Source organism: Manis pentadactyla, chromosome 7 (assembly GCF_030020395.1).
Source record: "Manis pentadactyla isolate mManPen7 chromosome 7, mManPen7.hap1, whole genome shotgun sequence".
Classification (NCBI taxonomy): domain Eukaryota; kingdom Metazoa; phylum Chordata; class Mammalia; order Pholidota; family Manidae; genus Manis; species Manis pentadactyla.
Genome location: NC_080025.1, coordinates 7997797 through 8011167, shown reverse-complemented (window position 1 = coordinate 8011167; position 13371 = coordinate 7997797). Strand labels below are relative to the sequence as shown.

The 13371-nt window shown below is 39.3% G+C and overlaps 1 protein-coding gene across 8 annotated transcripts in view; it reads right to left on the bottom strand.

The window, feature by feature from the left end:
• The window catches only part of TENM3 (teneurin transmembrane protein 3), a 1816466-nt gene that overhangs the window by 1087614 nt on the left and 715481 nt on the right, over positions 1-13371 (bottom strand). For all 8 annotated transcript variants that reach the window (XM_036894289.2, XM_057505071.1, XM_036894291.2 and 5 more), the window contains exon 4: positions 3590-3744. The gene's annotated coding sequence lies outside the window, so the exon portion shown is untranslated. The remainder of the gene's footprint in view (positions 1-3589; positions 3745-13371) is intronic.

Genomic DNA, 13371 nt, shown 5'->3' with positions numbered 1-13371 from the left:
CGGCAGTCTGCTGAGATGCCCTCCCTCCCCTGGCTCCTGGGGCCACGCCTTGCCTGCACTGGTTTTCTCCTCTTTCTCTGCCTGTTCCTTCCCAGTTGCCCCTCTCAAGGCTTCCTCTTCTCCCCAGCCGCTGAAGTTTTGGGGCCATCCGGGTTCTCTCTGTTCAGCACGTGGCTTCTCTACCCCCCTGCATCCTCTCTCCAAGCGATAGCATTCTCTGTCATGGCTTCAGTTATCACTGAAAGGTCAGTAACTCAAAATTCAGACCTTTGGTCCAGATGTACGGGCCCCAGAACTACAGATATTCTTTGGGGTATGTCCATTTTAGATAGTCTGTAACCACTTCAGACCAAACATGACACAATTTAAAAAGTCCCTGTTTCTCCAGCCAGCAGCGTGGGAGTCACTTTGGCCCTTCTCATCTCCGGCCCATCCAGTCCATCCTCTTTCTCATCCAGCCAGAAACTCCACGGACTTCTCTCCATCTTCTCCTCAGAGCCCTGCACATTCACCCTATTTTCCTTCCTGAATTGGTGTAAAATCTTCCATACTGTCTTCCCATGTCCTCTCCTTCCCATGTCTGTTCTAGTCCCCACATCACTCTGACTGATGATTTTTTTATTAGAACTCTGAGCTCCTCACTCTCCTGCTTGACATTCCGCAGTGGTTTCTTACTGCCCTTAAAGATCGCATTCCTTTAGGGGGCTCTTGTCCTTCACTCACTACAGTACGACCTCTGTCTGGTCTCTCCTCTGCTCTCGATGCTTCACCCACTGGGCTCCTTTCAGACCCACAGGTGTCCCAGGCAGGCCCCCTTCTTGAGACCTGTGCTCTTATGCTGCTCAAAAGACCGTCTCCTCCTCCCACTGCTGCCTCAGGTCTGCTCATGTGGTAGATGCCCTGGGTGCCCCCTTTCCCTCTGTCATGGCGGCAGCCTTGCCTCTGACATGTAAACCAAGGTAAAATTTTGTACTTTCTTTTTTATGTCACTCAGTACAACGTCTAATGGTAGCACGGCGCAGGTGTGCATTTCACGACCCCCAACACCTTAGCAACAAAGTTCCCGGCACATAAATATTTGTTAAGTGGAAGAATGCAGCTTACATTAAACTTCTTTACCTAAAGACTAAAATTAACTTTCTTAAGTGTTTCTTTTGTTGCCAGTATTCAGATTAATTATAGCCTATAAATGAAAATTATTACAGTGGCATACCCAAAGTGAGATTTCCATTCTTCTCAGTGACACCCCGTATTATGGAAACATTAGTTCTAGAATAATGCAGGCAGGCTTAAGAATGAGGATTCCGAGGTGTGGTTTGGCATTTTCTATGCTTCCTACTGAAGAAGGTTGTCAAAACATGAACAGAAATTTAAATGATAAAAGAGGAATATGAGAAACTGGTGTCTCCTGAACAAGTCAGGTCGCATTCTGAACTGTGGTGCTCCAGTTCCCAGATAAGCAAAGAGGTTCTGAATTGCAGCACCCATCTCTTTACCCCACAGCAAACCCATGATCCAGAAGACAATAAAATCATGAAGGGGAAAGGGAGCACATACTCTTTTCTTTTTAAAATACTTCTGTCGCTAGTAAGAAAGCACTTGTGTGCCTTCAAGAGTTGTTTTATTTCCACAAAAGTACTTTGAAAGTGTTTGCAACGAATATTACTTAGGTAAGTAACTTCAAAACCGCTATCACCAAGAGTAGAACCCATTGCATTTAGGAATGTTAGTACTTCTAAAAATGCACATTTGTTTATAAATGTTGCTGTGCTGATTATTACCAGACAGAACATGGTTTGGACAGTCAAAACTTTCAAGAGCTAAAGTGCTGATGTGTTAAAGAATGCCCTCTTTCTTTCTCCCCATTAACAGAAGACCCAGTGAGGAAATGAGGGTATCATTTAAATACAGAATTTCTGTCACATATGAATTAGTAGCTCAATGAACAATCTGACTTTAAAATATGCAAAATTACATACTGACAGGTTTTCTTTTTCATTACATTTTTATATAATGCATTTAACTAAAAAGGTACCATCTCTTTGCTCTGAAAGGGAATTGTTTCTTAATTTTAATTTCTGCAAAACTTAATGATGAGTATTGTCAAAGAAAGACTGTGGAAACTTCGCTTTTACGGTTAAAATACCAACTAAAATGAACCCCTTCATTAATTGTATGTGTTTTCTAACTTTCAGTTCTACTTTTACTGGAATATGATTTCCTATAATTTTATTACTCATTTTTAACCTCCTCCCTTCTTCAAGTAATTAGATTGCCCAAATCACTTCTCTCCAAGGCCAAATCTTTCCCATATTGACAGACAGGAGTCCCACCTCAGGAAGATTTCTCACAGTGCCCTTAGTCAGCTCAACCCACCAGCAGTATTGAAAAAGGATACATAGCACATATCTGAACTACGGCAGAAAACTCACACTATCTTTATTTGCGAAAAAGCATTCATGCTTTTAATTCCACAAGGGTATTTTTAGTTTCTAGTAATTTGGGCAAAGGTAATAGGTGACAAATGCAGGAAATAAGGTGTAAAAACATGGTGTGGAACTCCAGCTATACACAATACCTATAAAATGTATAGAAAAGCACATTTACATTCCAATAGCACCTGTGACATTTCGACGTTCTGGAGAATTTCTGCTCTCAATCTTTGCTGGCATCATATGCCAGAAATGGTTCTCTCTAAATATAGTCAGAGACCTTAAAATAGTTGATCACTCAGAGGGTATATGGTGCAGAAAATAGTACATTCTTCTACTTTTCTACTTTTTATAATTCTTGTTTATAGGGTGGTTAATAAAGTTATAATTATATTTAGAAAGACTCAGAAATCCCAAATCCAAACACTTTAAATGACTATGGCAAAAGAAAAAAAGGATACTGCAGCTTTATAAGACTTCATAAAACTTTTACTTTACAAAATATTCTTGATCATCATGTCCAACAATATTGGACCACTAACGATTAGCTTTATGTATCATATCTTCTGAAATAAACTTGCTTTTATGTAGATGGGTAAGGTCTGCTCATCAACACAGCAAATATCCTCGATTTCCATTTAACGATCCCACTGTCACAGCAGATTTTCATTCTCATAGTTCAGTACACATTTGGTATAGATTTTTTCCGGCGACATTTATCTTTCCTGTTTTATGAACCCAAGCTATTTTATGTTTTCTGCCTCTTCCATATAAAATTCTCATAAATAATTACTGGATCTCCAAGGCTCCTGGCAACTGGACACTCACTTGGTAACAGCTATTTCTAACGGACGTTCAAAAGAAATAGGGTGGCGGAATTAAAGACTTAGAAAATAGCCTGATTTCTCTGTTTCTGCTTGTGAGTTGGCATTTGGGACACTGCATGCTCAGGCACGGAGAGAAAGCGAACTGTCACTTGTTTACAGAGGATCTCTGCCCTTGGCAGGGAGTGCAACACGGGTAAAGAGGAAAGGTAGGTGTTTGGTAGCTCCTTAGAAGTTGTGTCTGAAAGAATGACAGGATTGACTAGAAAATCAGAAAGCAAGCATCTCCAGGAGGCAGGGCTGTCGAAGCCCCTGCTTCGCTTGGCCACTCACCATTGCTGTGGCTTCTCAGGAGGCTGCTCCCGACCTCCAGGTAGGCCGGCTGCCAGCGAATCAGTGCACAGAGCCTAGGCCCCCTGGCTCTACCAGCATGGAGAATGGTCCTCGGCGTCTCTGGAAGCCACTCTTCGGAGGCAACAGCTCCTGGCCTGCAGCGAGAAGGGCATTTCTTACTCAGAGACCAACGAATCACTACGATTGCACATAAATAATCCACACCTATAAACTCAGTTGCTATTGGTAATTCTTACATTCAAACATTTATAATTATGTAAGTTTTAAAGTTGTTTTTTTTCTGGAAAAGAAGAAATAGTTAAGTTTGATGTAACCGTGCATTTCTAAGCACATAATATTCACTAAAGACATAAATACAACTTTGAAAGCTATAGCTAAGTAAGAGGTTCATCAGGACTGGTTCTGGCCTCCTGGCATGGGGTTTAATTTCCTCAGGATACTCAAGTTGAAGGCTTTGCCTCTATTGTGACATGTATCTGCCTACATCCGGCCTGTTTACTTAATAATAACACACATTATGGATTCTGGTAGCAATGAAAAGAGATGCACTTTTCCAGAGAGAATTTTCCTTTATAAAAATGGTAGATTATATTATTACTTCCAGAAGAGTAAGGTCGACAATGCAATTGCTGTGGGGAGCCCCTCCCCGTGCCTGGGGTTTCTTTCCAGTGGTGCAAGAGCCCCGGCAACCTCCACTAGTGCAAGAGCCCCGGTAACCTCCGCCCTCTTATTTCTCTGCCACAAGGAAGGAGAAATGACTTGACTGATTGGTGAGTTTAGAGAAAAACCTGGGTGATTTTTTTGCCCAGACTCTTCCCATCTCTCTCTCTTGGGAGCTGATCTCTCCTCAGAAAACACACATTTTTACCATGTTCCTATATTCCGCAAGCTTGTTCAGGGGCAGGCACTAAACTGCAGGGGGGAAACGCGGGGTGGTGGCCAGAACGGGGCGTAGAAAGCAATTCAGGAGAATGTTAGTGATGTCCAAAGGCTGATGGTGGTTACGGTCTTTGCAATTTCCTCTCCAGTCTTGTGCGTGGGCACTGCCCTGACGGACACCGTCAGACGCCAACCAGAGTGGCCTTGCTCCAGTTCCTAGTTACACTGTCCTCTCTAGTGCAGGAGGATCTTTCTACTGGCACCCTCTACCTGGAATGCTCTTCCCATTAGTTTTCCCAGGGCCGGCTCCTTCTCACCTTTAAGTCTGGGTATGAATGCCTCCCACTCAGGGAGCCTCCCTGACCGCCCTGTCCAATACCAAGCCTTACTAATAGTACAATCTTGTGTTCAGTTCTTTCTAATTTAATTCAACCTGCCCTTATATTTTGGTCTTTTGTTGATTCGGTTTCCTTGCCTGGATTCTGAGTATGATGAGGGCAGGGATCATTCATCACTACTATGTATGTTTTTTACTCAACATCTCTAGAATAAATCACTGAAAAGGTATTTGACAATATGGAATCTTAAAATAGATATAATTTCTGGAAAGTACTAAGAGAGTCATGATAGCTTAAGATCATCATGAACTATATTGGAAATGAGTGTATAAGAACTATGGTGTTCAAATACCTTCACAGATCAAACACAGGAACACTCCTAGCCCCCTCCAAAAAAAAGTTTTGTTGTATCATAGAAAGTTGTCATGTAATAAGAGACCTGGAGATAGTGTATATCCTTTACCACCGTGTGCTTGGGAAACTGCACAAAGTAAACCATTTTCACAGAAAATATAGTATTCCTTGAATATTAGCATTCAATTTTCAGCAGTAGAGACCTTTTCCAAAGATACTCCACGTGGCTAAGTAGCAAACTGAGCAGTCATCGGCACCATGTTCTTTGGATGGCTGCAATGCAGCATGTGGGGCTACACACAGCCTAGGTTTCAAACATCTCTGAAAAGCTGAGAAATCGAACCCTTCACGTGGTTTTTCTCATGAGCCAGCTTCAGTGGTAGCCACGCCTGTGATGGGGCGACAGCCATGGAGAAGGTGGCTGCAGGGCCATCAGCATGTGACAGCCTCAAAAGAGGGAACAAAAACAGATTCTGAATATGACAGGAGATAACAGGGTTTGGTGAGTGGCAATTTACTTTGCAGATGAGTTATCAGTATTTACATGTACTAAAGATTTGTTTTTTTCTGCTTATCATCAATTGTGTATCCTCTTGCAAATCCTCTACTAGCAGGAAGAATGTAACAGCAAACAGAGTTTCTGAAAACAAACATAATCTGAAACCCATTACTGAGTGAACTACAATTAAATTGGGAAGGAACAGAGTCACATCTGTCCGCTGACAGCAACGACCTGCAGTTGGCTGAGGTGGCCCAGCCGCAGGCTCTGGGCTTTCCAAGGCCTCTGGCAGGGCTTGAGTTGAGGACCTGTGATTCCAGGCTGACTCTTGATCATTTACTTTTTTTGCAGGAGATGCTGAACAACCTAAAATCAGGTTGAACATTGCCCCCATAGGACCAGGACTTGAGAAGGCACCCACGAGGCAGTCTGGTTCAGGATTCTTTGGAAAAGGAGTCACACAGATGCATTATACACCTTCTCAATTTCTGGATTTTGGTGGGATTTCATGGATGCCACTTAGAGAAGGGGTTCAAATAGGCAAGTTACTTTAGGACAGCATGGATGGTCTCAGAATGTAATTCTCAACAGGTGCCCTCATGATGCCCAACACAACTCTACATCTCTCAACGTTCCTCTTTTACAGATGCTTATCTAATGAACATTAGCCAAGTTACGGTAAGTTCAGTGTTTTTCGAGAGTAAGTCATCAAGGTAACAACTTTCAACAGATGGTGATATTTTATATACGTAATATATATATACTGCATAATAAGTACTAAGCTCTGAACATAATACTCATAATATAATCCTAAAATATGAATATATAAAATAGAAAACATAAATATCTATTAATGAAATATAAATGTATCTCTCATGTAAATATAATGCAGAAATCTAATGTGCATTTATGGATGTATATTTTTTCATGGAAAAAAGTATATTCTGAATACAGTAAGAAATATATCATTCTGTGACAATGTACTTCAGCACCTTGTTGCATTTTTTAATAAAAATGAGTTAAAAAGAAAAACTACTACATTAATACAATTAAAAGCTCCAAACAGATGCAAAGCAATATAGTTGTTGGTATTCAAAAAATACACGATATTGGAGCTTGTTTGAGAGAATGTGTTTTGTTATATGATTTATTTTCCTGGGTAGATACCTGTGTGCACGTACACAGGGCACCGTGCTGTGCCTTATTTCCAAAGCATGCATATCTGGGAAGATTCCTGCCAATAAAGTGAGTGTGGCAATGAGATATTCTAGCTTTCGTGTCATTCTCTCAGAAGTCAGATGCATCACGTGCACGTAATGGAGATTATAGCTAAACAAATGACTCAATTGTCAACCTTCCAGAAACGGCCATATTTAGCTTTTAGGGTAATGTTAACTTCACTGTGGTATTAGTAATCTCATCAACTTTTTGGTTAGGGATGGATAAATAACTAGCTTTTAGTATGTAAATTACCAACAAAAACGTTTTGCAGAAAATGGGTCAAGTTAGAGATGTAAATGAGGCCTAAAATGTCTCATTAGGTTCTGAATTGCCTTTTTTTTTTTTTTTTCCTGAGCATTATAAATCTTGCAAGCTTTTGGGGTAATTTTCTTGCTTGACTAAGCTAGTAAGGTCTTTTCCAATAATAAATGAACGAAAAATACTTCTCAAAACTCATTTTGCTTGAAAAAATAGAGCAAATTGAATACTGAAGTATAATTTATTTTAAAGTCACTCAATTTTTTCCTCATATTTTTAGCTAATAAGTTGTACAGACCACATGCACAGATTTCATCATGGGCACAGGGTTTAGATGCGGTGAGATTTTTTTCAATGGTTTTCATTTAAAATCAATTGTATATCTGAGGACACGTATCAGATCTCGGGACACATCATTAGCTACAAAACGTGTCTATTTTTTTTTGTAAAGGAATGGATCTTTTTTGAGAAAATGTCTCTCTGGTTCTCCTCTGACAAGTCCTATTTGCAATGCTCACTACAAATCCATATTTTCAGAGGAAATACTATGCTAAACCCTGATCTTGCTCATAACACCCACTCTTGGCCTAGCTTACATTGTTCAGTGATCACGGATGGGGCAAATGCACGGCAAACCCACTTTAGATCTTTCAAGATGTTAATAAAACAGTGTCACATCACAGAGTTAAGACTGTCATTTCACACCTCCTACTTTCACCACGTCGGTTCTTCCTCTACTAAGCACTATGTACAGCAGTCTAAATGAGGCTTGTGTGACAGTGCATGAAGTGTTTGTTGCTTCTGTGCATCTGCAACAGCATTGCCAATGTTTAGGACAGTTTAACATATCAAACTCATGAGAAGGGGCTGGAGAAGTCACTCTGCAAGCTGCAAAAAAATAGTAAATATGCAATGATAGCAACTACCTATATTTAACTAGCTTCAAAATTTGAAAGGGAAACCAATCAACCCACTGCCACCATTTTGTTTGTTTCTGCATTAGGTCTCATTAAAGATAAACAAAGTAAGTCAACGATTTTAAAAATACATTAGGATAGCATTCTTTTTAATAATCAGTAGCAACCAATATCGCCACTTCCCCACCATGAATGAAAACCAACTCTTTCTAATACACCCACTGAAATGTTTGCCTGTTCCTGCAGACATTTACCTTATTATTTCGTGATAACAGCCTTTGTAATGGATCTTTGCAAAATGAAGCCTTTTACGTTTTACTTCTTTTATAAGAAGTCTAAATTACAGTATGTCTGCACATAACACATTTTCTTATTGCAGAGATTGTATTGTTTCATTAATTTTATACATTAAGGAAAAGAGATTTTGAATCTAAGTTCTTCACAAAAGTATCTAAATTGGTCTATGTTGCCTACTAAAGTTTTATAGGTAAATAAAAGAGGTTTTCACACACTTTAGCAAAGGATAAATGAAGGAGGTGAACAGCAGGTAGTGAAGATGTGCAGGTCTATTCTCAGTGGGTTAACATAACAGAGCTACTTAGGTGTTATGTAGCTGTTTTATGCCATGCATTTTGATGGAAGGTAGTTATTTCAGATGGGGCAGATAATCTGAGAGAGAAATACGCGTCCCGGCAGGAATTTATATGATCTATGTACTGCCATGTCACTGTTCTTCCTCACTACTGAAATCCTATTCTTGACCTCCCTAAACTTTGCCAGTCTTTCTTGTCTTGCTTTTGGCCACCAGGTTCTCCTCCCCCTTTGTAAACCCCCCCGCTGGTTCCATCTCAAAGATGATCCTGAGTCCTCTGTCACAGTCTAGCCAGGGTCTTCATTCAAAGAGCACCTTTTCCTACAAGGCTTCAGGAGGCAGGCACCACCTCCATCCCTTTGGTTACAATTGCATATTTCTCTCTCTAACAAATGCACAAAAGACTATATCATATTTTCACATATTCAGAGTTAATAATGGTCTGAATTCACTGAATGTCAGTGATGTCCCCCAGCACTCATGTCATCTTTGCACCGATGCACACAGGAACATAATTATTGCCCCTCTCTGTACATGAGGACGCTAACTCAGAAGCTACGCACCTCGACCAAGATTGAGAGTAACTGTGCTGGGAACAGCCCTTGAATGCAAGCAAGATGACTACAGAATCTGCACTCCGTATGCGATCAACACAGTCTCTGGTGGACACACTCTTATGACGCCCACTGTAGCTTCTACCGTGTGCTGTCATCTGTGTTAGGGCATCTACTACCCGAAGAGTTAGGGCTCTGACCTTCTCAGGAGTCCAGCCCAGTATGTCTCTGCAAATGGCTCTCCCATCTCCAGGCTATATCTGAGGGGACCTCTGTTTCCTTTGATATAAAGGTGAATATGGGCTGGAACCCCCATTCAAGCGGCAGGTGGCTCTGCTCCTATCATTTATTTGATTATCTAAAGTCTTCAGAATTATAATTCTATTTCTTGGTAAAGGCTTTTGGCATAATGAGTGCAAGAAATCCATTACTAATAATAATACCTTGTGGTTATTTAAATCTTGGCAACATTCAAAGATTTCACACATATGACCTCATTTTACTTTCAATGTAGTTCTCTAAGGCAGAACAGATATATTATTCCATTTTGTCAAATGATTACAAAGAAAGGATGAAAAAGAAGTGAACATTTACTTAGCATCAACTATTTAATAATATTATTCTAAGTATTTTACCTAAATTCTTCCTTTGAGTTCTCCTACCTCCCCTGAGGTGTACCAGCACTTAACTACGTTTCACAGAAAACGTACCTGGACTTCACAAAGATTAGTTAACAGCGTGTAGGAGGTGCTAGACCCTGGACTGGAAGTCACATCTCTCTTTAAGACCATTCTCTTTCCCTCATAGCTCAAGTTTGGTTGACAAGAATTGTCCAATACTTACCTATGGTCCTGTGCTATTCATTATGTCATTTGTAGGCTGGTGTCTTGTCTACGTCGGTTTTCATTTCGTTAACAGGAAGAACCCTGTTTTATTTTCTTTGAATCACTCACAGCAAATGCAGTCTTTAATCTACACCTAAAGGGCCAAGTTAATGCAAATACCTGTGATTTGAATGTGGTTTGAAAATAAAAGAAGGCTTTCCTCCCTTGTAATTTTATTTATTCTCCTAGAAACTGGATCTCTCAAGCAATTGTGGACATGTATTTAGGTCTCAGAACCCCTATACAGTACTGGGTCATTTCTCCTTAGGTGAGTCATTTTGAGGGCCACAGTTTGAACTACGTCAGAGACTCTTAAAATGACTTGTCTAAGGTTGTGATGAGTAAGTAGAAAACTACGTAAAAACACATCTTTGGACATCTCCCTTGGCATGAACTAGTGGTTGTATTTGCTGTATCTTTATCATGTATCTGGAAGTAAGGATCTCATGAAATTCATAGGATTTTTACTTAAACAGCCATTGGTTCATCATGATGATCAATAATTATTATACAGATTACAAGTTATAATAATCATAAATAATCATACGGATAAGTTTTCAGAATGTTGATTTGTCAGAACAAGAAGAAACACTTACAGGTTGATGTAACTTACAATCAAGGAGTTGTATTCAGGAAATCATGGCATTTTTCTTATCAGTTTAGTCTGTGTACACGAGTGTACTTATAAATGACCAATGACATTTCAAAAGTACTCATACAAATCAGGTTTCTGTTCATGGATTTTATTTCATATCTCTCTGCCTCTCCACTCCAGTTATTTTGTATGAAACAAATTTTGAGAAAAAAATTATGAAGGTGAGAGGTGTCACAGCACATAACATATAATGGGAAATAATAAATGTTGTGGGTTGAAGGATGATATACCAAGCATTGTGATTATACTGGTTGACCTGATCATTGTTAATGTATAATAGCATGGTGCAAGCAATTACGAGGAATGTATCTGTATACATACATCTTATGGCTATAGATACATCCATCCATCCATTCATTTTATATACATATATACAAACATCTTATGGGTATATATAGAGAGATCCACGAGAGTCTCTATCTCATGAGGTCATAGAATATTTCTGAATCTTTCATCTCTGTATACTCAACATCAGGTGACGTAGTAGACCTGTATTCAATTTTCATTGTGTATGTGTTGCACTGATGAATGTTTCTTGCCTACCAGCAGCTTATAACCCAGGAGAAGAAATACATGGAAAATATTTTTCAGCTTCTTTTTCATTTCAGGCCTCAGTTCTTTAAAAAGATGACCAGCATTTTGCTAAGAGTTGGCAGGAAGACTTGTCTTTTCTCTAACTCACTTATTTATCAGGAATACATATAACAGCCAATCGGACTCACATATTCTCTTGGACCCCATCTGCCCAGAGATTCTACTCTTACTGATCAGGGTGAGACTTTGCACCCTGTTGGCAGGCCACCCAGTCCATATCTGACCAACAGTGTACCCAGTAACTGCAGTAATTCCCAGTCATACACCTGAAAGTCCAGATTTGGGAATAGTAAGATGCCCAATTCGGGCTTCAAGCCTAAGCCATGCTCTTACATCCAGCATTGTTACTTAGCTTATGTTTACATCCTCACATCCCATTCTTGTGAATATTTCTGATGAATCTGCAGAAGGCAGAGCAGATCGCAGCTGTGTGATTACAGTTGAGTCAAACCTCAACAAACCTCAACTCTATAGCGTGTATAGAGTCGTTCCATTTTTAACAACAGTCTGCTTTGCTTTTGTGTTGCTTAGTGGGAAAGCTTGTTGTGATTCTTTTTAGCGAATGTTTTTGCCATAATACTGTTTAAGGGCTCAGAAACCACAGCCTCTGCAAGGATTTTGAACTCATGCCTGGCCCCTCCCAACCTCAGCACAAGCCCAGTTATATTTTAACTTGAATTATGATGCCCTATGGGTCTCTCCTATTAGATCTCAGGAAAAGGTGTTTAGGGTGGGCATGCCATAATTTCTGGAAGTCAGTTCAGTTACAGCAGGAGAGAATATGGAAGAGCACTGGACTGGGAGTCAGGAGATCTGGCTTTGCCCCATTTAGGTTTATGACCTTGGCCAAGACATTTACTTTCTCTAAGTGTCAGTTTCCTCATCTGTAAAATTAGGATGTTAGACTAGTCTCCAAGGTATCTTCTGGTCCTAATGTTCCATTGTAGGAGCTTCCAGTTGTGGCATAGGAGACTGGAAATCTCTAATTGCTTCCAAGATTGTGTCGGGAGACAAATTAGATTGTATGGGATTCAGAAGCCTTACCTCACGTAATTCTGTCAGTTAATGACTTTTTTCTCCCCCCTATAATGGCTTTTGAAGAGTTACCCTGTTTATTAGTGGCTCCTTTTTTTCAGTATACCTATTTTTTTAAACCCAAGCCCAAATCCAACCCACAGAAAATAAATACACCATAAAAAATGATATTTTGACATGAGGGTTTCAGGCAAAGATATATTCACCAATTTTCTCAACACAACAGTTGCTAGTCAGAGAGTAAGTCTGAATCAGAGACCATGTGTAAATGAATCCAAACTCTTTTGCCTTGCATAGATCATTTTAAGTAAGAGTGATGGAGTAATAGTTTTATAACTCTTCAAGCTGATAACACACATGCTATTCCCAGGTGTTTTGGGGGCTCTCATAGTTTGCCTTTATTTCATCCTCATGGTATTTCTTTGGACTATAACTGTGTGTGTGTGTGTATGTGTTATGATACAACTTAGAACTGCATATTTCTAATATGGTAAATATGGCACCATATAAACCTTAAATTAAAAAAAATCAAATGAGAATCACTTGGTTTAAATCTCACTAACTTGAAGATATTAACAAATCAAGTAGCCACTTTATGATAATAATTTTAGCTTTTAAGTTTGAATACAATCCATGAGTTCTAAAAGAATATAAAATTTGGTAAAAGAAGTAAATATAATATCTTTCATTACATTGCCTTTTATATACAAGTTACATGTATATTCCAATATTTGACTTATAAAAACTTATTTTCATTTTCATTTGATATACTATTTTTTAACTGAACAATTTGGAGTGTCTTGCATTGGCAGAAAATGTATCATAAATTTACCCATACAAATGAAAGGAAATCACTATTTTTTATTTAACATTTGTTTTTCTTTTTAACTTCATGGCAGATTTTCAGAAATGACTGAAAGTTGTAAAGTCATAAAGCAAAGGATAGGTGCATTCATGTCCATCTTATGACCTGAATAAGGA